Source organism: Ranitomeya imitator, chromosome 1 (assembly GCF_032444005.1).
Source record: "Ranitomeya imitator isolate aRanImi1 chromosome 1, aRanImi1.pri, whole genome shotgun sequence".
NCBI classification, from domain to species: Eukaryota; Metazoa; Chordata; class Amphibia; order Anura; family Dendrobatidae; genus Ranitomeya; species Ranitomeya imitator.
The window spans coordinates 239,993,574-240,021,464 of record NC_091282.1 but is presented as its reverse complement, the minus strand read 5'-3'; positions in this window follow the sequence as shown (position 1 = coordinate 240,021,464).

The window sequence follows — 27,891 nt, the reverse complement described above, 5'->3', positions numbered from 1 at the left end:
AATATAGTGGACAAATAAATATTTTTAATGAACTACTGAGCCAAATGAAAAACATTGTTTTATCAAATTTATGTGAAATGTATTGTGTCCAATGTGAGCAACCAGGCAACACAAAAAGGAGCTTTTTAAGGGAACTCTTTAAAGGGACTCTGTCACCTGAATTTGGCGGGACTGGTTTTGGGTCATATGGGCGGAGTTTTTGGGTGTTTGATTCACCCTTTCCTTACCCGCTGGCTGCATGCTGGCTGCAATATTGGTTTGAAGTTCATTCTCTGTCCTCCATAGTACACGCCTGCGCAAAGCAATCTTGCCTTGTGCAGGCGTGTACTATGGAGGACAGAGAATGAACTTCAATCCAATATTGCAGCCAGCATGCAGCCAGCGGGTAAGGAAAGGGTGAATCAAACACCCGAAAACTCCACCCATATGACCCAAAACCAGTCCCGCCAAATTCAGGTGACAGGTTCCCTTTAAGGTACACAAATGTTATGAAGTCTTTGCCAACAAGGATGTGGTTTCACCAATGGGGGGGGTACTTTTTTAAAAATATACTATTGCCATCACAGCATCCCTTGCCCAAACTTCACTGGCTTATAACAGTACAAAGCATGTTCACTCTGGTGATCTAGGGGCAGTTAAAGAAGAGACATTGCAGGAGACAGAGTTAAGAAGTAGGCCCAATGTAGTGGTCTGGGTCTCTGAGACTTGTAATGCAGTGCATGAGCTGCCAAACAATTCCCCAATGGGGGTACCTTTTTTTTAAAATAGACTAATGCCATCATAGCCCCCTTGCCCAAACTTCATTGCCCTATAACAATACAGAGCACGTTCACCCTGGTGATCTAGTGGCAGTTAAAGAAGAGACATTGCAGGAGACAGAGTTAAGAAGTAGGCCCAATGTAATTTCATGCCCAATTCCCCAAAGTGGGGTCCTTTTTTTTATTAAAAAAAATAGTGTCATCACAGCCCCTGTGCCCAAAATTCACCATACAGAGCACGTTCACCCTAGTCATTGAGTGTCAGTTAAAGGACACATTGCAGGAGACAGAGTTAAGAAGTAGATAAATCCAAAGTAAGAAGAAAGCAGCAACACTTCCGTTATGTGATGAAGAAACCTTAGTCCTTTATTTCCAATATAAATTCATGGACAAGATAATAAGAGCAGGGACAGTGCAATTAAAAGGACGACAGCCGTTTCGCATTATACACACTTCCACGGGTCCAGATTTGTCAGGTAGCATGTCATTTCCTTTTTAAAAGCAGTCATGTGACAGCATTTGCATATCATTAAAATATACCATATAGAAAACTAAAACGTTCATATAGAACGCATCATTAACAAATGACATAACAATACAAACATATATCTGATTTTGTTCATTGACTAAGTAATATGTCTTAACTACCAGAAAAGACAATAAAAAAAATTATTTTACAAAAATTCTTTTACAAAAAATCTTTTTACAAATTTTTTTTTTTATACAAAAAGCACAAATAATCCAGATGTTCATTTAGTCCCAAACGGACTACTCCACTCCCACAATCTGCCAATGATTCAGAGTGTACCCCTCCATACCAGTAAGTAACTCATTACTTTTAATCTCAGTGCCATTCATTTTTTCTTCTTTCTGGACTTCTATGTTTGTTTCTAAAGAATAGAACACGAGAGAGTTTTAGAGTTGCATGATATACTGGTGGCTGTTGATTTGTTGTTTGGGGTATGGATTTTCCCAATGCCTCCGATGAGGCACATGGAGTGCAAGATGGGCTGCAAATGAAACGTGCAGATGCAAGTAATTTTTTTGTTGATTGCAATAGTAAAGACGAATTTCAGCATGAAATCGTTGGAATATAAAATACAACTCCTGGCCGAGAAGGAGATAAGAATGTTTTGGACTATTGAATCCCTTAAATCTTATATAGACTGCAAAAGGGTGCCGCAGGGTCTGAGAGTTTATAAAGAACCTTCTCAGTTTCATGATGACCCAGTTTTTGAAAAAGCATGGGAAGCAATTCACCTTGGGTGCTCCCAAAAATTGTTACAGTTAGTAACATCACGTAATGAGCAAGAATATTCATCTATTTGCAGTCAACTGGAAAGAGCGAAAAGTGAATTATTTTCACGTTGTAATGAAGGCCAAATTAAGGCCGTCGTCACACTCAACGTAGGGAAATATGGTCAGTTTTTTAACGGCCGTAATATGCATAAAAAAATTCAAAAATAGTGTTCCGTATGTAATCCATTGGCAAGGTGTGGGCACGTATTTTGCGCATGTAATGTTGCGTATGTAATCCGTATGACATCCGTAATGCGTTTTTTTCATGCAACCTGACAAAATGGACATTTAATGGTTCTGGAGGCTGATATTAATTTAAATCAGCATCAGCAACCCTATTTAAGGCCTCTGCAACAGGTGGCACCCTCCCATATGGCCATTTTGTGATTGTGCATCTGTTTGTGTGTTGTGGTAACGTTTGCACCATGTCTGACCTACTACACTTCACCCCAACTCAGCAGGTTTTGTTTAACTTGGTCTTTTCGCGTCGGTTTGGCCAGCCATACCCTGTGATTGTAGATCCGCGAAGGAGGAGAAGAATAATATGGGTGCATCCTCTTTTGACCCAACGCCTCACTAAAGGCCATTTCCAGAGGCTCTATACAGCTCTGCGTGCACATCCTGATAAGTTTTGCCTATACTATCGAATGACAATGCCATCATTTGAAATATTGTTGAAGACAGTACGTCCAGGATTCACGTATCAGGACACCACGATGCGAAAAAGCATATCCGCAGAGGAACGTCTTCTCCTTAACTTGCGGTATGTATTCACCATCTTCACATACTGAATGTTGATGATGGTTTTTTTTTCAGGGTTGTTTGCTAGCAGCTATTTTAAAATATATGTGTTACTTTGGAGAAAACCAAAAGAAAAATATGTATTTTTAATGTTCTACTTATGTACACTAGGTAAATCTCGATTAATTTAAATGATATTCCTGTGTATTTTAGTAAACAACATACTTGCGCTTTCTCATGTTTTATCAAAACTAGGGTTGAGCGACTTTTCTTTTTATAGGATCAGGTCGGGTATCATGAAACTCGACTTTTTCAAAAGTCGGCTTGAGTGAAATCGGCCGATCCTATAGAAAAGTCGGGGTCAGCCGAAACTCGAAACCCAATGCAGTGCATTGGGTTTCTAATGGTTCCCAGGGTCTGAAGGAGAGGAAACTCTCCTTCAGGCCCTGGGATCCATATTTAAGTGTAAAATAAAGAATCAAAATAAAAAATATTGATATACTTACCCTCGGACGCGCCCTGGTTCTTACCGGCAGCCTTCCTTCCTAAGAATGAGCGCCTGAAGGACCTTCGATGACGTCGCAGCTTGTGATTGGTCGCATGAGTGGTCACATGGGCGTCACACGACCAATCACAAGCCGCGACATCATCTAAGGTCCTTCAGGCGCTGATTCTTAGGAAGGAAGGCTGCGGGTTAGAACCAGGGCGCATCCGAGGGTGAGTATATACCTATTAGGAATATACTCACCCTCGGACGTGCCCTCGGACGCTTCCTTCCTAAGAATTAGCGCCTGAAGGACCTTAGATGACGTCGCGGCTTGTGATTGGTCGCGTGACGCCCATGTGACCGCTCACGTGACCAATCACAAGCCGCGACGTCATCGAAGGCCCTTCAGGTGCTGATTCTTAGGAAGGAAGGCTGCCGGTGAAAACCAGGGCGCGTCCGAGGGTGAGTATATCAATATTTTTTTATTTTTATTCTTTATTTTACACTTAAATATGAATTCCAATACTGATTCCCGATATCTTAAACATATCGGGAATCGGTATCGGAATTCCGATCCCAGATCAGAAGATCGCCGACCTCATGGCCGACCCCACACAGGGGTCGGGTCGGGTTTCATGAAACCCGACTTTGCCAAAAGTCGTCGACTTCTGAATCTGGCTGACCCGTTTCGCTCAACCCTAATCAAAACTATTGTTACATAATTAATATGATTTTTTGTGTCCTTTCAGCTTCCTGTCAACTGGATTGTCTTATGCGGGACTACACCTGGAGTTTCTCATTGGTCGCTCAACGATTTCTGGCATTGTTCGCTCAACATATATTGAGATATGGGCGAAACTACATGACTGAGCCAAAAATGGCAGATTGGCTCAAAATAGCCCGTGGGTTCAATGACACTTGTGACTTCCCACACTGCATTGGAGCCCTGGATGGGAAACATATCAGGGTGCGTAAGCCACCGAACTCTGGGTCCCAATTCTACAATTATAAGCAGTTTTTCTCTCTAGTTCTGTTAGCTGTAGTTGACAGTAACTACAGGTTTATAATTGTAGACATTGTGGCCTATGGGCAAACAGGAGACTCAAGGGTCTTCAATTCATCCATTATGGGTCGGCGGCTACATGAAAACCAGTTAGACCTCCCACCACCACAACAACTCCCAGGCTGCAATGCTGAAGCAGTGCCATATGTTCTTGTGGGAGATGAGGCCTTCCAATTGACAAGGAATGTCATGAGGCCTTATCCCATGCGCAACCTGGATCACCGGCGGCGTGTTTTTAATTTGAGGCTTTCCACGGCGCGTAGACTGGTGGAGTGTGCCTTTGGGATTCTGTGTGCCAAATGGCGTCTCCTCCAGTCTGCCATTCAGCTGAGTGAGGCTACTATTAATGAAGTTATGAAAGCGTGTGTTGTTTCGCACAATTTCACTAGACTTCATGATTACCCGTCATCTGTTATTGGTGAAGAAATGTTGCCCAATGAGAGTAGGCCTACATCACATGACCCTCCTCCACGCCGTCCCCTTTCTGGAATAAAAGTGAGAGATATTTTTACAAATTATTTTGTTTCTTCTCAGGGTGCTACTCCCTGGCAGGATAATGCTGTTTTTCAGTTGTGATTTCCTTTTTTTAATAATATATTATCACCATAAAATATTTTATGCCTACAGAAACTGTACTCTGTGTCTTGTATTAACTTAATTACGAGATGTTTATGAACAGAGCTTATGTGTGTGATGTAAGAATGATTGTCCCACAAACGTCAATTGGCTTTTGACAACATTTTTTACTTATTGCAAAAGCCTTTTGGTCTTAACTTTAAACCATATTTGTTTCATATGTTTTTTTCTTTTTGTCTTTTGTTTTTTTTAAACCACAACAGAATAAAGTTCAATTACAGCACAAAGTTAAACAAAACATGGTTATGCTGCAAAAAAATAAAAATAACCTTGGCTTACATATTTCTGTAAGTTGGTGGAGGTCATGGTGGCAGCTCAGGGTCCTGCTCAGGTGGCCTTTGTTGGACCAATTGTCCTTCACCCTGTGTGGATGCTGTGTGTGGCATTTCCAAATACAGGCCTTGCTCATATTGGCTGTTGTGAATTCTGTGGCTGAATTCACTCCTGTGGTCACAAGTGGTACTGCAGCTTCTGAGCTTCCTCCCTCAGGTGTTCTGGTGAGCTCGTTGGCTGCTTTGTTATTTAACTCCACCTGATTCTGTCTTCCTTGCTCCTTGTCAATGTTCCAGTGTTGGACCTGAGCTTCTGGATCTTTCCTGTGGCCTGCTGCTCTGCTTAGATAAGTGCTTTTTGCTTTTGTTGCTACTTTTTCTGTCCAGCTTGTCTATTCGTTTTTGCTGGAAGCTCTGAGACGCAAAGGGTGCACCGCCGTGCCGTTAGTTCGGCACGGTGGGTCTTTTTGCCCCCTTTGCGTGGTTTTTTGCTTTAGGGTTTTTTGTAGACTGCAAAGTTCTCTTTGCTATCCTCGCTCTATCTAGAATATCGGGCCTCACTTTGCTGAATCTATTTCATCCCTACGTTTGTCTTTTCATCTTGCTAACAGTCATTATATGTGGGGGGCTGCCTTTTCCTTTGGGGTATTTCTCTGAGGCAAGTCAGGCTTGTTTTTCTATCTTCAGGCTAGTCAGCTCCTCAGGCTGTGCCGAGTTGCATAGGTAGTGACAGGCGCAATCCACAGCTGCCTTTAGTTGTGTTTAGGATAGGTTCAGGTATTGCGGTCTACAGAGATTCCACGTCTCAGAGCTCGTTCTATTGTTTTTGGGTTATTGTCAGATCACTGTATGTGCTCTGATTGCTGGCACACTGTGTCACTGGATTGCCTACATAACAATTGGCCATTTGGGTATTGGCCATAAGGGAATTGTCTCTGCCCCTCATGCTGCTGAACATATTGGCTGGATTCATAGCCACCCCCAATATGGTCATGTCGTCCAAACCCAGGTTGGGACCAGCCTACAGCATTGGGTCTGGAAAAGTGGCCATATTGGGAAGGTTGGTTGTAGGCTGCCATATGGTACGGTGCTGGCCTTGTTTGATTTTGGGTGCGGAGGAGTTGAGGTGTAGGCACACATGGAGGAGGTGCTTCAAATCCTGATTGACCATGCACCTGTTGAGGTCGTGGAAGGCGCAAGAGGTTATGTGGTGAAAGCTGCCTTCTCTCAATAAATTCCAAAACCTCATAGGGGTCATTTGGGGAGGTGCATAAATCAATCAGGATTTGAATACACCCTCTCACACGTAGCCTCACCTCACGGTGAAGGGGAAGAAGTAAACCGGGCAAGTCTGCGAGCAAAGGCCTCCTCTCCATCATCCGTGGCTGCCCTGGCCAAATAATCGAGGACCCCAGCGTCCACATCCCTCCTACTGGTTTGCAGCTCTCTCCTTTTGTGGCCTCTGTGTAAAGGCCCAGCTGCCTGTGGGGAGGACACCAGTGGGACAGTAGGGCTGCTGCTGTGACCATGCTCTTCCTGGCTTCCAGGATCAGGTGCTGCTGAGGGTGGTGATGCTGCATCTTGGACACTTGCTGCTGTCTCTTGTGATGCAGAAGCCGATGGTCCAGGAAGGATGGAGGTAGAAGAGGCCAAAGATGGGCCTGCACCAACGGGATCGATGACAGCCTCCAACTCCGACCCGGTCTCCCTCTCAGTGAGGTTGGACTGTGTTCTGTTATTAAACAATAAACCAAAACAAAAAAATTAAGTTGAGTCCTTTGCTAACATAAGTTTATTATACATCTGTGACCACATCTCCCGGTAATTACCTACACACAACCTCCGATCTTCACAAGATCTCCTTCCCTACTCCCCTATTATCTCCTCTTCCTACAATCATATACAAGATTTATCTTGTGCATGACCCCTACTTTGGAACCCTCTACCACAACACATCAGACTCTCGCATATCATTGAAACCTTTAAAAAGAGCCTGAAGACCCACCTCTTCCAACAAGCATATATCGTATATACTCGAGTATAAGCCGAGATTTTCAGCCCACATTTTTTGGCTGAAAGTCCCCCTCTCGGCTTATACTCGAGTCATACCCAGGGGTCGGCAGGGGAGGGAGAGCGGGGGCTGTCTAGTTATATTCACCTGCTCCTGGCGCGGTCCCTGCAGGTCCCTGGCTTCCCGGCACCAGCAGCTTCCTCCTGTACTGAGCGGTCACATGGTACCTCTCATTACAGTAATGAATATGCGGCTCCACCTCCCATGGGGCCATTATTAACTTTTACACAGGATTATATGGGGTATATTTTAATATGGAGCAACTTATGGGGCCATCATAAACTTTATGGAGCATTATATGGATATTCAAAAATACAACCTACTGATGTCTCAATTAATTTTACTTTTATTGGTATCTATTTTTACTTTTGACATTTACCAGTAGCTGCTGCATTTCCCACGGTAGGCTTATACTCGAGTCATTAAGTTTTCCCAGTTTTTTGTGGCAAAATTAGAGGGGTTGGCTTATATTCGGGTCGGCTTATAATCGGTAACCTGCAGTAACCACCGATCAACCAAACCACTGCATGATCAGCTCTACCCTCGCCCATGCCTTGTAGATTGTGAGGCTTCGCAGGCAAGGTCCTCTCTCCTCCTGTACCAGTTATGACTTGTATTGTTTAAGATTATTGTACTTGTTTTTATTATGTATACCCATCCTTACATGTAAAGCGCAATGGAATAAATGGCGCTATAACAATCAAAAATAATAACAATAAAAATCTATATATATAATTGTCTAAGGGTTTTTCCGTCTGCCTGTCTGTCTGTCCTGGAAATCCCGCGTCTCTGATTGGTCGAGGCCGCCATGCCTCGACCAATCAGCGACGGGCACAGCATGGCGACGATGATGTCATAAAGGTTGCCTCGACCAATCAGCGACGGGCACAGTCTGCCGCAATTCGCCTCGACCAATCAGCGACGGGCACAGTATCGACGTACATGTCATAATGGTTGCCATGGCAACGATGATGTCATAAAGGTCGCCTCGACCAATCAGCGACGGGCACAGTCTGCCGCGAATTCTGGAATCATCATTGTCCATATACTACGGGGACATGCATATTCTAGAATACCCGATGCGTTAGAATCGGGCCACAATCTAGTATTAATAATAATTGTGTTGTGATGTTTTTACTAATGGTCTTAGATCCATACTGGGATCCAAAAAAGAAAGGAGATCATAGTATATGTAGTTTCGCTTTTTTGGTGGAGCTGCTGACAAACTTCTTGCCCGCTGCTGCCTTTCCCGGCGATATTGGTCTCTGATGCTGCGCCATCGTGTTATAACATCTTCCACTGCAATGACATGGTAAAAAATATTCTATAAGCTCATTCTGCACATTGCTTAAAACAGTTGGCATTGATTGATCATATTTTAATGATGCAAAGAAAATGCCTTCTTAATGAATTTCCTAAAGTTTAAATTGCTTAAAAACAAAAAAAACATTATACACTGTACCAGTCTGTACCAGTCTGGCGTTAACAAAAATAGTACCCAACGCAACATCTATATTATGTATGTACGTAAACACTTTCTCATGTTCAGCATCTTTGTTTTTGTCCAAAAAATGTTAAAAAAATACCAGACTAAGCCCCCCAAAAATCGGCTTGAAATCATGAAGGTCAAGCATTTTTCAAGGTTAATTAATGTCGCAACATGAGTGTGGAGCGCCCCCAGACACAGGGCCACGAGTTCTCGGTACCGGGCCTCTCTGGTTCGGTTCTGAGGCTGTCACGGTCCGTGACCCTGCTAAGGGGCGTCCAGTAAAGGGATTTGTACAGTCTATCAATGGTTCGTGACGCCACCTGTGGTGTTCGGTCAGGGGGACCAACGCTGCTATGGGGTCCGCTGGGGTGATGGAATGGCAGCCGGATGGTATACCTTCCCACAGGTGAAGTATGTCCCCAGGGCTTCCCAGTAAGGTGGATGGTGATGGTGTGTGGTGCCGGCAATAACGAGGACACAAGGTTGCAGTCTCTTTAGGGTACCTTCACACATAACGATATTGTTAACGATATCGTTGCTTTTTGTGACGTAGCAACGATATCGTTAATGAAATCGTTATGTGTGACAGCGACCAACGATCAGGCCCCTGCTGGGAGATCGTTGGTCGCTGAATAAAGTCCAGAACTTTATTTCGTCGCTGGACTCCTGATGACATCGCTGGATCGGCGTGTGTGACACCGATCCAGCGATGTCTTCACTGGTAACCAGGGTAAACATCGGGTAACTAAGCGCAGGGCCGCGCTTAGTAACCCGATGTTTACCCTGGTTACCATCCTAAAAGTAAAAAAAAACAAACAGTACATACTTACCTATAGCCGTCTGTCCTCCAGCGCTGTGCTCTGCTCTCCTCCTGTACTGGCTGTGAGCGTCGGTCAGCCGGAAAGCAGAGCGGTGACGTCACCGCTCTGCTTTCCGGCCGCTGTGCTCACACAGACAGTACAGGAGGAGAGCAGAGCACAGTGCTGGAGGACAGACGGCTGTAGGTAAGTATGTACTGTTTGTTTTTTTTTACTTTTAGGATGGTAACCAGGGTAAACATCGGGTTACTAAGCGCGGCCCTGCGCGTAGTTACCCAATGTTTACCCTGGTTACCGACATCGTTGGTCTCTGGAGAGCGGTCTGTGTGACAGCTCTCCAGTGACCAAACAGCGACGCTGCAGCGATCCGGATCGTTGTCGGTATCGCTGCAGCGTCGCTTAATGTGAAGGTACCTTTACCTCTTTACTGAAGGCTTCAGGATCCTCAATCCAGAGTACGTTTAACAGGGCTCTCAGAGACCGGCCGGTCCGATGGGCACATCCAGAGTTTCCCTCGCAGATGGAAATCGTTGCCTACCAATAGCGCCTGTGTGTTGTAGTCCTACCCTGCTGAGCATTTGGAATAGTCCTCACAACCGCTGTTCTCGTTCGTTCGTTCTCTAAAGCTCTCTCTCTCTCTCTCTCTCTCGTTCTTCGGTTCCAGATGTTACTAGTTTCTAACGTCCCCCAGGTATGTTATGGATAGGACGCCACCCGTTTGACGGGAAGGCTTGGAGGTCTTCCAGGACCCTAGAGATGTCCCTCTCCCAATGTTGTCCCCTATGTCTTCGTAGGTTTAAAAGGTAGACAGCCAACCTATAATCAACTGTCCAGCAGAATTTGAAGTAAGACCTGAAGTCAGTTACTCCTACGGTGATCCGGCCACCGACTACGCGCCTCAGTAAGATGTTGCCTTCCTCTCTCGGCACGACTCTTACTGGCTCTCCTTTGTGCTGATCTCGTTTACAATGTTCCACAATATTCTTCCCCTCTTGTCTCTCCCTTAGGATACCGCCGCAAGGTGTGCAGGCGCGGTTCCGTTACGTTCTGTTCTGTCGCTAGGCACCTGCCAGGTTCCCACGCCTGACAGGGACCCCCCTGTGCCTTCTCCCTGCAACACCCCTTGCCACGGGATGTTGCCTGGTTCCAACCCAGTCAGCTTCTGACTAACTTCCTCCCCAGCCCCTAGTTTTACCAGTGTGAGGAGTGGCCCAATAAATAAAGCCTTTTTCTCCCCCTGGTGGCCGGAGTGTGAAGTGTAATGTGTTCTGGTGATACCTGGTCAGGAGAACTCCTTAGTGCCATCAGAAGTACCGCTGCTCCCCTTAGTGGCAGAGCGCTATACTGCAACGACCAGGTCTCTGGGGCGCTGCACTCCCCCCCGGTTAAATCCAGTACTCCTTGACTGGGAAAGAAGAACAACAATATAATACAGTGCAAGATGTTATGACCTGGTGGTCAGGACAATAATGGACCTGGTGGTTAAGAGCACACGGAATGACCTGATAGTTACTGATAACAAGGACGAGCTCTGGGACGTGGGAACTCTGCTGACCGCAATCCCTAAACCTATCAAACACACTAGAAATAGCCGTGGATTGCGCCTAACGCTCCCTATGCAACTCGGCACAGCCTAAGAAACTAGCTAGCCCTGAAGATAGAAAAATAAAGCCTACCTTGCCTCAGAGAAATTACCCAAAGGAAAAGGCAGCCCCCCACATATAATGACGGTGAGTAAAGATGAAAATACAAACACAGAGATGAAATAGATTTAGCAAAGTGAGGCCCGACTTACTGAACAGACCGAGGATAGGAAAGGTTACTTTGCGGTCAGCACAAAAACCTACAAAAAGACCACGCAGAGGGCGCAAAAAGACCCTCCGCACCGACTCACGGTGCGGAGGCGCTCCCTCTGCGTCCCAGAGCTTCCAGCAAGCAAGACAACAAATTAAATAGCAAGCTGGACAGAAATATAGCAAACCCAAGAAATACAAGCTGGAACTTAGCTTCTGATGGGAAGACAGGTCACAAGAACGATCCAGGAGTGAACTAGACCAATACTGGAACATTGACAGGTGGCATAGAGCAAAGATCTAAGTGGAGTTAAATAGAGCAGCAGCTAACGAATTAACCTCGTCACCTGTGAAACTCAGAAACACCCACCAGAGGAAGTCCATGGACAGAACCAGCTAAAGTACCATTCATGACCACAGGAGGGAGCCCGACAACAGAATTCACAACAGTACCCCCCCTTGAGGAGGGGTCACCGAACCCTCACCAGAGCCCCCAGGCCGACCAGGATGAGCCAAATGAAAGGCACGAACCAGATCGGCAGCATGAACATCAGAGGCAAAAACCCAGGAATTATCTTCCTGACCATAACCCTTCCACTTGACCAGGTACTGGAGTTTCCGTCTCGAAACACGAGAATCCAAAATCTTCTCCACCACATACTCCAACTCCCCCTCAACCAACACCGGGGCAGGAGGATCAACGGATGGAACCACAGGTGCCACGTATCTCCGCAATAACGACCTATGGAACACTTTATGGATGGCAAAAGAAGCAGGAAGGGCCAAACGAAATGACACAGGATTGATAACCTCAGAAATCTTATACGGACCAATGAAACGAGGCTTAAACTTAGGAGAGGAAACCTTCATAGGAACATAACGAGACGACAACCAAACCAAATCCCCAACACGAAGTCGGGGACCCACACAGCGCCGGCGGTTAGCGAAACGTTGAGCCTTCTCCTGGGACAATGTCAAATTGTCCACCACATGAGTCCAAATCTGCTGCAACCTATCCACCACAGTATCTACACCAGGACAGTCTGAAGACTCAACCTGCCTTGAAGAGAAACGAGGATGGAAACCAGAATTGCAGAAAAACGGCGAAACCAAAGTAGCCGAGCTGGCCCGATTATTAAGGGCGAACTCAGCCAACGGCAAAAAGGACACCCAATCATCCTGATCAGCAGAAACAAAGCATCTCAGATATGTTTCCAAAGTTTGATTAGTTCATTCGGTTTGGCCATTTGTGTGAGGATGGAAAGCCGAGGAAAAAGACAAATCAATGCCCATCCTAGCACAAAAGCATCGCCAAAACCTTGAAACAAACTGGGAACCTCTGTCAGAAACGATGTTCTCCGGGATACCATGTAAACGAACCACATGCTGGAAAAATAATGGCACCAAATCAGAGGAGGAAGGCAATTTAGACAAATGTACCAAATGGACCATCTTAGAAAAGCGATCACAAACCACCCAAATGACCGACATCTTTTGAGAGACGGGGAGATCTGAAATAAAATCCATAGAAATATGTGTCCAGGGCCTCTTCGGGACCGGCAAGGGCAAAAGCAACCCACTGGCACGAGAACAGCAGGGCTTAGCCCGAGCACAAGTCCCACAGGACTGCACAAAAGAATGCACATCCCGCGACAAAGACATCCACCAGAAGGATCTAGCCACCAAATCTCTGGTACCAAAGATTCCAGGATGCCCAGCCAACACTGAACAATGAATCTCAGAGATAACTCTACTAGTCCATCTATCAGGGACAAACAGTTTCTCCGCTGGGCAACGGTCAGGTCTATCAGCCTGAAATTTTTGCAGCACCCGCCGCAAATCAGGGGAGATGGCAGACAAAATTACACCCTCTTTGAGAATACCGCCGGCTCAGGAACACCCGGAGAGTCAGGCACAAAACTTCTTGACAGGGCATCAGCCTTCACATTCTTAGAGCCCGGAAGGTACGAAACCACAAAATCAAAACGGGAGAAAAATAATGACCATCGAGCCTGTCTCGGATTCAACCGTTTGGCAGACTCAAGATAAGTCAAATTCTTGTGATCTGTCAAGACCACCACGCGATGCTTGGCTCCTTCCAGCCAATGACGCCACTCCTCGAATGCCCACTTCATGGCCAACAATTCACGATTACCAACATCATAGTTACGCTCAGCAGGCGAAAACTTTCTAGAAAAGAAAGCACATGGCTTCATCACCGAGCCATCAGAACTTCTCTGCGACAAAACAGCCCCTGCTCCAATCTCAGAAGCATCAACCTCAACCTGAAACAGAAGCGAAACATCTGGCTGGCACAACACAGGGGCAGAAGAAAAACGACGCTTCAACTCCTGAAAAGCCTCCACAGCCGCAGAGGACCAATTGACCACATCAGCACCCTTCTTGGTCAAATCAGTCAACGGTTTAGCAACAGTAGAAAAATTAGCGATGAAGCGCCGATAAAAATTAGCAAAGCCCAGGAACTTTTGCAGGCTCTTCACAGATGTCGGCTGAGTCCAATCGTAAATGGCCTGGACTTTAACAGGGTCCATCTCGATAGTAGAAGGGGAAAAAATGAAACCCAAAAATGAAACCTTCTGAACTCCAAAGAGACACTTTGACCCCTTCACAAACAAGGAATTCGCACGAAGGACCTGGAACACCATTCTGACCTGCTTCACATGAGACTCCCAATCATCCGAAAAGACCAAAATATCATCCAAATACACAATCAGGAATTTATCCAGGTACTCTCGGAAGATGTCATGCATTAAGGACTGAAATACTGATGGAGCATTGGAAAGCCCGAATGGCATAACCAGGTACTCAAAATGGCCCTCGGGCGTATTAAATGCTGTTTTCCATTCATCGCCTTGTTTAATAGGCACAAGATAATACGCCCCTCGAAGATCTATCTTGGTGAACCAACTAGCCCCTTTAATACGAGCAAACAAATCAGACAGCAACGGCAAAGGATACTGAAATTTGACTGTAATTTTATTAAGAAGGCGGTAATCAATACAAGGTCTCAAAGAACCATCCTTCTTGGCCACAAAAAAGAACCCTGCTGCTAACGGTGATGACGACGGGCGAATATGACCTTTCTCCAAGGATTCCTTTATATAACTCCGCATAGCGGCGTGTTCTGGCACAGATAAATTGAACAATCGGCCCTTAGGAAACTTACTACCAGGAATCAAATTAATTGCACAATCGCAATCCCTATGAAGAGGTAGGGCACTGGCTTTGGGCTCATCAAATACATCCCGATAATCCGACAAAAACTCTGGAACTTCAGATGGAGTGGAAGACGAAATAGACAAAAATGGAACATCATCATGTACCCCCTGGCAACCCCAGCTGGACACAGACATAGATTTCCAGTCCAATACTGGATTATGAACCTGTAGCCATGGAAACCCCAAAACGACCACATCATGCAGATTATGCAACACCAGAAAGCGGATATCCTCCTGATGTGCAGGAGCCATGCACATGGTCAATTGGGTCCAATACTGAGGCATATTCTTGGCCAAAGGCGTAGCATCAATTCCTCTCAATGGAATAGGATACTGCAAGGGCTCCAAGAAGAAACCACAGCGCCTAGCATACTCCAAGTCCATCAAATTCAGGGCAGTGCCTGAATCCACAAATGCCATACCAGAATAGGATGACAAAGAGCAAATCAGAGTAACAGACAATAGAAATTTAGACTGTACCGTACCAATGGTGGCAGACCTAGCGAACCGCTTAGTGCGCTTAGGACAATCGGAGATAGCATGAGTGGAATCACCACAGTAAAAACATAGCCCATTCCGACGTCTGTGTTCTTGCCGTTGAGCTCTGGTCAAAGTCCTATCACATTGCATAGGCTCAGCCCCTTGCTCAGATAGTACCGCCAAATGGTGCACAGCTTTACGCTCACGCAAGCGTCGATCGATCTGAATGGCCAAGGACATAGACTCATTCAGACCAGCAGGCATGGGAAACCCCACCATGACATCCTTAAGGGCTTCAGAGAGACCCTTTCTGAAGATTGCTGCCAGGGCACATTCATTCCACTGAGTGAGCACAGACCACTTTCTAAACTTCTGACAATATATCTCCGCTTCATCCTGACCCTGACACAGAGCCAGCAAGATTTTCTCTGCCTGATCCACTGAATTAGGTTCGTCATAAAGCAATCCAAGCGCCAGGAAAAACGCATCAACATCACGCAATGCCGGATCTCCTGGTGCAAGGGAAAATGCCCAGTCTTGAGGGTCACCACGTAACAAAGAAATAATGATCTTTACTTGTTGAACAGGGTCACCTGAGGAGCGAGGTTTCAAGGCAAGAAACAATTTACAATTATTTTTGAAATTCAAGAACTTAGATCTATCACCAAAAAACAAATCAGGAATTGGAATCCTAGGCTCTGACATCGGATTCTGAACCACAAAATCTTGAATGTTTTGTATCCTTGTAGTGAGATTATCCATCCAAGAGGACAGACCTTGAATGTCCATGTTTACACCAGTGTCCTGGACCACCCAGAGGTAAAGGGGAAAATAGAGACAAAACACACTGCAAAGAAAAAAAAATGGTCTCAGAACTTCTCTTATCCCTCTATTGAGATTCATTAGTACTTTGGGCCACCTGTACTGTTATGACCTGGTGGTCAGGACAATAATGGACCTGGTGGTTAAGAGCACACGGAATGACCTGATAGTTACTGATAATAAGGACGAGCACTGGGACGTGGGAACTCTGCTGACCGCAATCCCTAAACCTATCAAACACACTAGAAATAGCCATGGATTGCACCTAACGCTCCCTATGCAACTCGGCACAGCCTAAGAAACTAGCTAGCCCTGAAGATAGAAAAATAAAGCCTACTTTGCCTCAGAGAAATTCCCCAAAGGAAAAGGCAGCCCCCCACATATAATGACTGTGAGTAAAGATGAAAATACAAACACAGAGATGAAATAGATTTAGCAAAGTGAGGCCCGACTTACTGAACAGACCGAGGATAGGAAAGGTTACTTTGCGGTCAGCACAAAAACCTACAAAAAGACCACGCAGAGGGTGCAAAAAGACCCTCCGCACCGACTCACGGTGCGGAGGCGCTCCCTCTGCGTCCCAGAGCTTCCAGCAAGCAAGACAACAAATTAAATAGCAAGCTGGGCAGAAAAATAGCAAACCCAAGAAATACAAGCTGGAACTTAGCTTCTGATGGGTAGACAGGTCACAAGAACGATCCAGGAGTGAACTAGACCAATATTGGAACATTGACAGGTGGCATAGAGCAAAGATCTAAGTGGAGTTAAATAGAGCAGCAGCTAACGAATTAACCTCGTCACCTGTGAAACTCAGAAACACCCACCAGAGGAAGTCCATGGACAGAACCAGCTGAAGTACCATTCATGACCACAGGAGGGAGCCCGACAACAGAATTCATAACAGCATGACATACAAAAAAAAATTTTGAATGCTAAGAACAAGTAATTAGAAAAGGTGCTTCCCTTTATGGGAGGTAAGGACGCTTAAACGTTGCAAACAATAACAAGATTAAATAGTTTTAAATAACATTTAGAATATAAATAACCTTCAGTACCCAGCCGGGTATTCTTACTAAGTGCAAATTTTTGAACCATAAACTAACACTTCCTTTAAGGGCGTATATGCTGAACCCACTAAAGGCCTACCATAAAATACTATTACAACATTTCAACTTTCTTTCCGTTCCAACCCCACCAATGCAGGACCGCCTAGCTCCTTGGCTGAGCCTACTGCCATTGTGCCGACCATCTTTCTACATCTCTCAGGAGGACTCTCTCTCTAACCCCTACGGGCTCACTTCAAACTTTCCTGTCCTCAATCTTTACCAACATTATTAACTATCTAAGTTCTTCAACATTATTAACGTCTCAGTTCTTTATGAAAACAATCATCAAACATTCCCTTTAAGAGGGACCCAAGTCTCTGGTGCAGACTCTCTTTCAGCAGCAAGTTCGCAATCAGCAAGCAAGTCCTTCTACATCATGTCTTCGCAAAGTCTTCTTTGGCTTATAAAACCAGTAGGGAGCACCTTTAAGAAGGTGCAAACTATTTACAAAGCAGTTCTGAATCATTCACCATCCATGACCCGGCAGTCTTTGGAACAATAATAACTCTGTGCAAAAGTAGGAAAAGAACTATAGACAATAGGGATCCCGGGTAAACAAAGGGACCCCTTTAAGAGTTAACCCTCGACGGGTTTAAAGTAGCAAACAGGAAACAGTTAAATAACTATGTACATATTCAGTTCTTCGAGGTTTATTGCTGTAACTCAGGGGGTAGCCCAGCTGGATACTGGCGGCTACCAGGTGCCACATAAAGGGCTCCCTCACTCCAGATGGGGCCCTTATGGCTTTGCATATCTCTTTTCTCATCCGATACGGTATCAATGTCACTAATCGGTTGTTCAGGTATAATCTGGGTTTGAATGTCACTTTTGGTAGTAGGTTCAGTAGCGGCAATAATGCCCACTGTGGTAGTAGTATTAGGATTTGTCAGTTCAGAGTTAGTCTCAGTCATGGCAGCAGGTGGCGCTGCTACGAAGCTTATCAACAGGTCTTCTGTCACTGGGGCAGGGTCATTCTTCATACCTGCTTCAGATGCGGTCCCTCCGGTGCCGGCTTGCTCCGTCTCCACTGGGATCTGGAACGCTGACTGCGGGGCCTTGCGCTGTGGCATCGTCATCTCTGTTTGCAGTCTCTCGCTTTTCGGCACGGCCTTGCTTTCTGGCTTCGGAGCGCTGGAACTTCTTTCTTGCTCCGGACCAGACGAGGCCGCCGACAGACGTCTGGTGAGGCCCCCGGTGACGATCTCCTTCCACCTGGCCTCAGTGCTCAGCTGCGTCCACCGGAGTCGGTCGCTGAGCTCGTCCACTCCAGCCTGCAGGAAGTCGGGGCTCATGGGTGACACCTGGCCGCGGTATCTCTCTGGGTAGCTGGGGGAGTCCTCTGCTCCGACCCCACGCTCCAATCCCGATCCCGGTCGGCTGGCTATGGCGTCTCCCACGTGGTTCAGTTCTCCCTCCTTGTCCTTTTCCCGCTCTCTCCTTCGTGGGCGGTTACGTTTTCTTTGTCTCCGCCCTCCACTGAGGATCAGGAGGCGGATCTCGGCTGCTGACGGACAAGTCCTCAAAGTACAGAAATATTTAGACTGGGCGGCCATTACTTTTCGCGCTCTTCAGCTTGCTCACGCCCACTTCCATGCCCTTCTTCTTCTCCTGCGCTCCTCGTGGCACGGCAATGGCGGCGGTTTTGGCAGGAATCTTGCGGCAATAGCAGTACACAGTCTTTGCAATAAATCACAGTCCAACACGTTTCAATCTCAGTTCCAAGGCACTCATTGTTAGGTCTCGAGTTCCCGCTTCTGCACAGGGGGAATCTCGAGCCATCTCCGCTGCGGTCTCACATTCTTATCCAGCCGCAGTGGAGCCTGCTCAGCAGGGACGTCGTTCCCAGCGTCTTGCTCAGTCTCACTCTGTACAGAGAGTTACTGCTGCTTCTTCAGCTTCTGCCAGTAAAGCCAGTGCTGGTCAGCAGCGAGCGGACTTCTCTGGGACTAAGTCCTTGTCTGCACACACTGAGCATGCCCAGGGCAAGATCTCCCGTTAGAGATCGAGGGTCATGTGCTCAGGCTCTGCAGCACATTCCATTGGTCCTCTTGGCAGGTCTTGGAAGGGCAAAGTTTCTGTGGCCTCTTCCTGTGCTGCAGCTATATAAACTGCGCATGACCGCACGGCCATGCGCTAGTGTACAATTGTTAATGTGTGTATGTTGTGAGTGCAAGTCGTCCTTGGATACCCCTACCCTATTGAATGTCTGTTCGCGGAAGGTGTATGGCTGCTATCTAGCGCCCGACTTATCCTACTGCACGAATCACACATTACAGCGTCCAGTTGCTGTGACCACCAGTACGGCGCCGTGCACTTCCTCTGTGCTTTCCTTACCCAAGCCTGGGTGGTTAGTGGCGTTCGTCAGTGCGGCACTGCACGCACTCTTGTGCCTTAATATTGTTATACAGTTTCCTTACACACCCAGTTGCGGTGTTGTGCCAGCAAGGGTCTAATCGGACTTCAATCCTAGTTGGGGTTGAGTTCGCTGACTACTTGCTCGCGCTCTATGTGCGGTACCGCGGTCCTGTGACGCAACAGGATCGCTTCCTTCACGCTGGGTGAAGTTTAACCCACGTGTGTATACTTATGAGTACCGCCATAAAGTCCGTCATTACTTGGCAGCAGGTTCCATCTCTGCACGGTGGACCCCGGGCTGCGAACGCACCATACTCTATCTGTCGTATTATTTGGTGCGTTCCGCTAGCCCTAACACACATGACTCAATTCTTCAGGCTTAAGTATGATCCTGTTCGTGACGCCAAGTTGGAGCGCCCCCAGACACAGGGCCACGAGTTCTCGGTACCGGGCCTCTCTGGTTCGGTTCTGAGGCTGTCACGGTGGCTAGACCCGATCCGTGACCCTGCTAAGGGGCGTCCAGTAAAGGGATTTGTACAGTCTATCAATGGTTCGTGACGCCACCTGTGGTGTTCGGTCAGGGGGACCGACGCTGCTATGGGGTCCGCTGGGGTGATGGAATGGCAGCCGGATGGTATACCTTCCCACAGGTGAAGTATGTCCCCAGGGCTTCCCAGTAAGGTGGATGGTGATGGTGTGTGGTGCCGGCAATAACGAGGACACAAGGTTGCAGTCTCTTTACCTCTTTACTGAAGGCTTCAGGAAACCTCAATCCACAGTACGTTTAACAGGGCTCTCAGAGACCGGTCAGTCCGAAGGGCACATCCAGAGTTTCCCTCGCAGATGGAAATCGTTGCCTACCAATAGCGCCTGTGTGTTGTAGTCCTACCCTGCTGAGCATTCGGAATAGTCCTCACAACCGCTGTTCTCGTTCGTTCGTTCTCTACAGCTCTCTCTCTCTCGTTCTTCGGTTCCAGATGTTACTAGTTTCTAACGTCCCCCAGGTATGTTATGGATAGGACGCCACCCGTTTGACGGGAAGGCTTGGAGGTCTTCCGGGACCCTAGTGACGCCCCTCTCCCAATGTTGCCCCCTATGTCTTCGTAGGTGTAAAGGGTAGACAGCCAACCTATAATCAACTGTCCAGCGGAATTTGAAGTAAGGCCTGAAGTCAGTTACTCCTACGGTGATCCGGCCACCGACTACGCGCCTCAGTAAGATGTTGCCTTCCTCTCTCGGCACGACTCTTACTGGCTCTCCTTTGTGCTGATCTCATTTACACTGTTCCACAATATTCTTCCCCTCTTGTCTCTCTCTTAGGATAACGCCGCAAGGTGTGCAGGCGCGGTTCCGTTACGTTCTGTTCTGTCGCTAGGCACCTGCCAGGTTCCCACGCCTGACAGGGACCCCCCTGTGCCTTCTCCCTGCAACACCCCCTGCCACGGGATGTTGCCTGGTTCCAACCCAGTCAGCTTCTGACTAACTTCCTCCCCAGCCCCTAGTTTTACCAGTGTGAGGAGTGGCCCAATAAATAAAGCCTTTTTCTCCCCCTAGTTGCCGGAGTGTGAAGTGTAATGTGTTCTGGTGATACCTGGTCAGGAGAATTCCTTAGTGCCATCAGACGTACCGCTGCTCCCCTTAGTGGCAGAGCGCTATACTGCAACGACCAGATCTCTGGGGCGCTGCAAGTGTACTTACAAAGTTGTGTCTGCTCCGCATGTGTGCGTTGGTCAAAATCTGGGAATAGAATCCCACAGATGGTCCTCCAAGCTGCCTCTTTCCTGGCCCGGTTGGAGTAGTTTGGATCCCGCTGGTCCCAGATTTCTGGCCTTTCTTGGACCAGGATGAGGAGCATATCCACGCTAATGATTTATGCCATGCTGCTTGCAACTCTGTGGAGGCGAGCGCCAGACTTCCGGGATGTCTGTCTGGCTTTTTCAGCTAATTAGCATGTCTGAGCTTCCTGATTGAGGGCTTGGCACATTTCCTGGCACTTGGAGATGTCTGGCGTATTTCTCGCAAGTCACACTGCTGGTCCGTGTGTAATCCATATTTTTCTCGCCCCCATTGACATTCATTGTCGGATTTTTTGCGCAGTACGCTGACAAATGCAGCATGCTGCGATTTTCTACGGCCGTACAAGACGGTATAATACGGATCCATAAAATACGGCAGATGGGAGCTGGGCCATAGAGAATCATTGTACCGTATGCAATCCGTATTTTCTGCGCCTCTCATACGTCCGTAAAACTCGCTAGTGTGACGCCGGCCTAAGAATTTCCAGAAAAAACTTGAAAGGAAATTAATTCTCACACAAATAGAAACGAAACAAAAGAAAAAAGAGAAATTTCTAAGAGACAAACAAGATTTTGATGCAGGGCGGGTGTTCACCTGGAAGCAATTTGGTAACAAAAAACGGATAAATAATAATATCAGAGGCCGCAATAAGAAGAATTATAAAAAGAAACCTACCACTTATGGGTGGTTCACTGATTCGGATTCGAGTGCAGCTGAAGATCCTGTAGTATCTGATGTTCCTTTGCCTAGTGGTTCATCAGCCCCTTTGGGCGAAAAAAGGCTAGACGAGGAGGGAGACGCAATAAATCTGCAAAAGAAGCGCAAACAAGTCTCTTAGAAAAAATAGACACTTCGGAAAAAATAAATACTTCTGATGATATGCACATAGTGACCTTTTCTAGTAAGATTCTGACTGCTGACCATATTTCTGTGCTTTCCAAAGGTTTGAATTATTGTTATTATTGTCCCATTTTGATGATGTAAAAATGCTTAGGGATATTTCTTGTCCAGATGATAGTTTGGCGATTGTTCAGACTAATACTATACCTGCTTTTCCTTTTACAGGCGGAGTAAAATCCAATTTCATACCTCCCTGCACACCAGGTAACACGATTGATCTGTTCCACGAGTTGGCAATAAAAGACATTAAGGCTCAAGTGTACCCTGACCCTAAAAAAAATCTTTCAGAAAAACAACCCAGGGCTCTGAAAGACATGCAATCGTGGGATGACGTTATTTTTTCGCACGGTGGATAAGGGGGGCAATATAGTTATTTTGGAAAAAACATACTATATAGAAGAAGCTTTGTCCCAACTTAATCAAACAAACACCTATATATGGCTGCAAAATAACCCAATCCCTAAATATAATAAAATATTAAGGTTTTTTTTTAATGAAAAAACGTGGAAAATGGGGTCCTGACTAAAAAGGAAGGAGAAAAATTATTTCCCCCGTTTCCGTGTATTCCACACTGGTATACGTTACCTAAAATACACAAGTTAATCTCCCAACTACCTGGAAGACCAATTGTGTCTGGTTTGAATTCAATCACAGAGCCTCGGTCACAATATCTCGATTGGTGCCTAAAACCACTTTTACCACAAATTCCTTCTTTTGTGAGGGATTCTGGCGACTTTCTCAGGGTGTTACGATCCATTGAGTGGCAACCTAGCTTTGCCTTAACAACAATTGATATAGATATAGAAAGTCTTTACACCAAAATCCCTCACAATCAGGGAATTGTGGCAGTTAAAAAAATTCTACAGAATTCGCACAAATCATCGGAGTTTATCACCTTCATTTTAGAAGGTTTTGATTTTGTATTAACTCATAAAGCGTTCAAATTTCTTAATCAGTGGTATTTACAAGTGGTCGGGACCGCCATGGGCACGCCCATCACTTGCGTTTTCGCCAACCTTTTTCTTGCGGCTTTTGAAGAAAAATGTATTACTAGCGAAAAAAAATCCCTTCTTAAAGCACATAAAAAGTTATATACGCTATGTGGACGATATTTTTATCTTCTGGGATGGAAATAAAGTTGAGTTTGACGAGTTTGTTGTATATCTTAAAGGGACTCCGTCACCTGAATTTGGCGGGACTGGTTTTGGGTCATATGGGCGGAGTTTTCGGGTGTTTGATTCACCCTCTCCTTACCCGCTGGCTGCATGCTGGCTGCAATATTGGATTGAAGTTCATTCTCTGTCCTCCATAGTACACGCCTGCGCAAAGCAATCTTACCTTGTGCAGGCTTGTACTATGGAGGACAGAGAATGAACTTCAATCCAATATTGCAGCCAGCATGCAGCCAGCGGGTAAGGAAAGGGTGAATCAAACACCCGAAAACTCCGCCCATATGACCCAAAACCAGTCCCGCCAAATTCAGGTGACAGGTTCCCTTTAATACTGTAAACAACAAAAATATGTGCTTTACATCATGCCTTGGGCAAGATAATCTAAATTTTTTAGACATTGATATTAGTATTCGTGATTGCAACATTCTAACAAAAGTACATAGAAAATCCACAGCTTCTAATTCGCTGCTGCATTTTGATTCAGCTCATCCTTATTTTACTAAAAAAAGTCTGCCCTATAGGCCGGCGTCACACTAGCGAGTTTTATAGACGTATGAGTGCAGAAAATACGTCCAGAAAATACGCATTGCACACGGCCCAATGATTCTCTATGGTGCAGCTCCTATCTGCCTTATATTACGCATCCGTAATATATGGTATGTTACGGGCATAGAAAATTGCAGCATGCTGCGTTTGTCAGCGTATTGCACAAAAATACGCCAATGAAAGTCTATGGAGGCGATAAAATTACGGATTACACATGGACCATGCGTGTGACTTGCGAGAAATACGCAGCGGTGTTCTATAGAAAAGCCTGCAATTCAGCGCAGTGTACAGTAAAATCACACTGACAGAATAGAATAGAATAGGTAGAATAAATGTGTACACAGAGTATAGGTACATATATATATATATATATATATATTTGTCAGTGAGACACACACACATATACATATATATATATATATATATATCTATATATGTAGAATGTAAGCCCGCAAGGGCAGGGTCCTCGCCCCTCTGTATCAGTCCGTCATTGTTAGTTTGTTTACTGTATGTGATATTTGTAACTTGTATGTAACCCCTTCTCATGTACAGCACCATGGAATCAATGGTGCTATATAAATAAATAATAATAATAATAAATATAATATATTTATATTTAATTCAGCGCTAGATAGCAGAAAAGCCGGTAATTCAATTGCCGGCTTTTCCTATCTCCTTCACAAACCCGACAGGATATAAGACATGGTTTACATACAGTAAACCATCTCATATCCCTTATTTTATTACATATTCCTCTTTAGTAATGTAAGAAGTGCCTTTGTGTCAAATTTGGGGTCTCTAGCTATTAAATTAAAGGGTTAAATCCCGGAAACAATTGGCGTGGGCTCCCGCACAATTTTCTCCGCCAGAGTGGGAAAGCCAGTGACTGAGGGAAGATATTAATAGCCTAGAGAGGGACCATGGTTATAGGACCCCCTCTGGCTAAAAACATCTGCCCCCAGCCACCCCAGAAAAAGCACATCTGTAAGATGCGCCTATTCTGGCACTCTTGCCTCTCTCTTCCCACTCCACTGTAGCGTGGGATATGGAGTAATGAAGGGTTAATGTCACCTTGCTATTGTAGGGTAACATTAAGCCAGGTTAAAAATGGAGAGGTGTCAATTATGACACCTATCCATTATTAATCCAATAGTACGAAATGGTTAATAAAACACACACACACATTATTAAAAAGTATTTTAATGAAATAAAGACACATGGTGTTTTAATATTGTATTATACTCTTAATCCACCTGAAGACCCTTGTCACCTGAAACAAAGTTAAAAAAAACCAAACAACAATATTCCATACCTTCCGTCGTTACAGTCTTGTCCCATGCTGTAAATCCATCTGAAGGGGTTAAATCATTTTACACCCAGGAGCTCTGCTAATGCAGCTGTGCTCCTGACTGTAAAACTTGGTGAATTAATGGAATGCAGGGGAATGTACTGTAGTTACCTCGAATCACGGTGATGCGCCCTCTGCTGGATGAACTCATATGAACTCGAGCGTGGGAAAATATTCTGAAAAGTTCCCAGGACGTGGTTAATTTACCACCTTGTGGCGGTGATCACAATAAAATCCTGTTAAAGCATGAGGCAAAATTCATAATTAAAACAAAGGCACAAGGTCCGTTGGGACTAAATGAACGTCTGGATTATTTGTGCTTTTTGTAAAAAAAAATTTTTTTGTAAAAAAATTTTTTGTAAAAGAATTTTTGTAAAAAAAAAAAATTTTTTTTAATTGTCTTTTCTGGTAGTTAATACTTAGTCAATCAATGAAATCAGATATATGTTTGTTTTGTTATGTCATTTGTTAATGATGAGTTCTATATGAACGTTTTAGTTTTCTAATTTTCATGCCAAAATTCACCGTACAGAGCATGCTCACAATGGTCATCGAGTATCAGTTAAAGGACACATTGCAGGAGACAGAGTTAAGAAGTAGGCCCAATGTAATATCATGCCCAATTCCCCAAAATGGAGTCCTGTTTTTACAAAATAAAATAGTGCCATCACAGCCCCCATGCTCAAAATTCACTGTACAGAGCACATTCACCCTGGTCATCGAGTGTTAGTTAAAGGACACCCCTTGCCCCTGTGCCGTCACGTTGGGAGGGTCTGAGAAAACTGTCCAAGAACTTGGCCATTGTTTCCTTGCCTGAGCTGGATTGTACTTCTGTCTCTCTCACTTGGACTCCTTGGTTGTACAACAAACTCTGACATCTGCTGCCAGTGTTCTCACATGGGAATTTTCTAAGTAATTCCGCTAAGAGGGCCCTCTGGTACTGCAATATTTTAGTACACCTCTCTGCCTCTGGTAGAAGAGATTGAAAGTATTCCTTGTAGCATGGGTCTAGAAGAGTCACCAACCAGTAATGAGTGTCACCCAAAATTTTTATAATGCGAGGGTCACGTGAAATGCAGCACAACAAAAAGTCAGCCATGTGTGCCAGACTGCTAACAGGCAAGACTTCCGTGTCATCACCAACAGGATGACTGACCATGCTGTCCTCCTCATCCTCATCCTCCCTGACCTCAAGCCATCCCTGCTGAACAGACAGTATAACAGTTGTGCTTGTAGTACCATCTATAGCACATGAAAGTAGCTCCTGTTCTTCCTCCTATTCCTTATTGACTACCAATCCACGTTGAGAAGACATGAGGCTGGGCTGAGTGTAATCCCTCTGTATGGTTCCTTGTTGTGAGATTCACTGGTAAATAGGTGGACCCTCTGGACCGTGATGACGATCCCCTCACGGACGAGCTGACCAGATGGACCGCCCCCTATACAGGGAGCGTTAGGGGCAGGAGCGTGAGGGACTATCACCACGGAAGCTAGACCAAGGAGGTAGAGGGACGAGGAAAATGGAGGCAAAGGGCTGGAGAAGCGGAAGAAAGCCTGAAACTGGCGGGAATGTCAAGGACACAGGACAGACGGAATGCTGCAGGGATTCAGGACAGAAGAGCACTACGGAGACACAGGGAAAGCATGAACACAAGGACTGCAGGGAGACTGGGACTGCAGGGATACAGAACCTGTAGAGACACAAGGACAGCTGAAACACAGGGACTGTAAGGATACAGGAACTGTAGGTACACAGGGTATGCAAGGAGACTGGAACTGCAGGGACTGACGGAGGTACTGCGGAGAAACAACAAAGAACAGAATCAGGGAACAAGAAGGTGCACTAAGTATACGTGCGACCAGGAGCACTTGAGAAACACAATCAGGCACAGTGGTGAGGAGCAGACAGGAAGATATAGTAGTGCTATGACTTACTTCTGGGTGGAGAGGGTCCTCCAAGACAATAGAGAGGACAGGAAGCGCTAGTAGGACCAAGAGGTGCCTATGCACAGAACGGAACTCAGCGTGCGCGTGCACCCAACGATCAGCAGAAGCTGGGAGCGAGCGCTGGAAGGAGGACGCCGCAGCAGCAGAGCCGATCCGGGACGCCGAGGACACGGGAGTATAGCAGGGTGCAGAAGGCGGCAGCAGAAGCAGCATGACACTTGCTCCATGTCCTCATGCTCTGTCTGTAATGCATCCTCTTTAATTGTGAGCAGAGAGGATTTCATAATGCTGAGAAGCGGGATGGTGATGCTAATTATGGTGACATCGCCGCTCACCTTCTAGGTGCAGTCCTCAAAGTTTTGGAGGATGGTACATAAGTCGGACATCCATGTCCACTCCTGATGTCTTATGTGTGGAGTCAGAACTAGTGTTGAGCATTCCGATACCGCAAGTATCGGGTATCGGCCGATACTTGCGGTATCGGAATTCCGATACCGAGATCCGATACTTTTGTGGTATCGGGTATCGGTATCGGATACATAGAGATGTGTAAAATAAAGAATTAAAATAAAAAATATTGATATATTTACCTCTCCGGCGGCCCCTGGACTCAGCACGGATAACCGGCAGGCTTCGTTGTTCAAAATCAGCGCTTTTAGGACCTGAGAATCACGTCCCGGCTTCTGATTGGTCGCGGGCCGCCCATGTGACCGCCACGCGACCAATCACAAGCCGCGACGTCACCGCAAGCT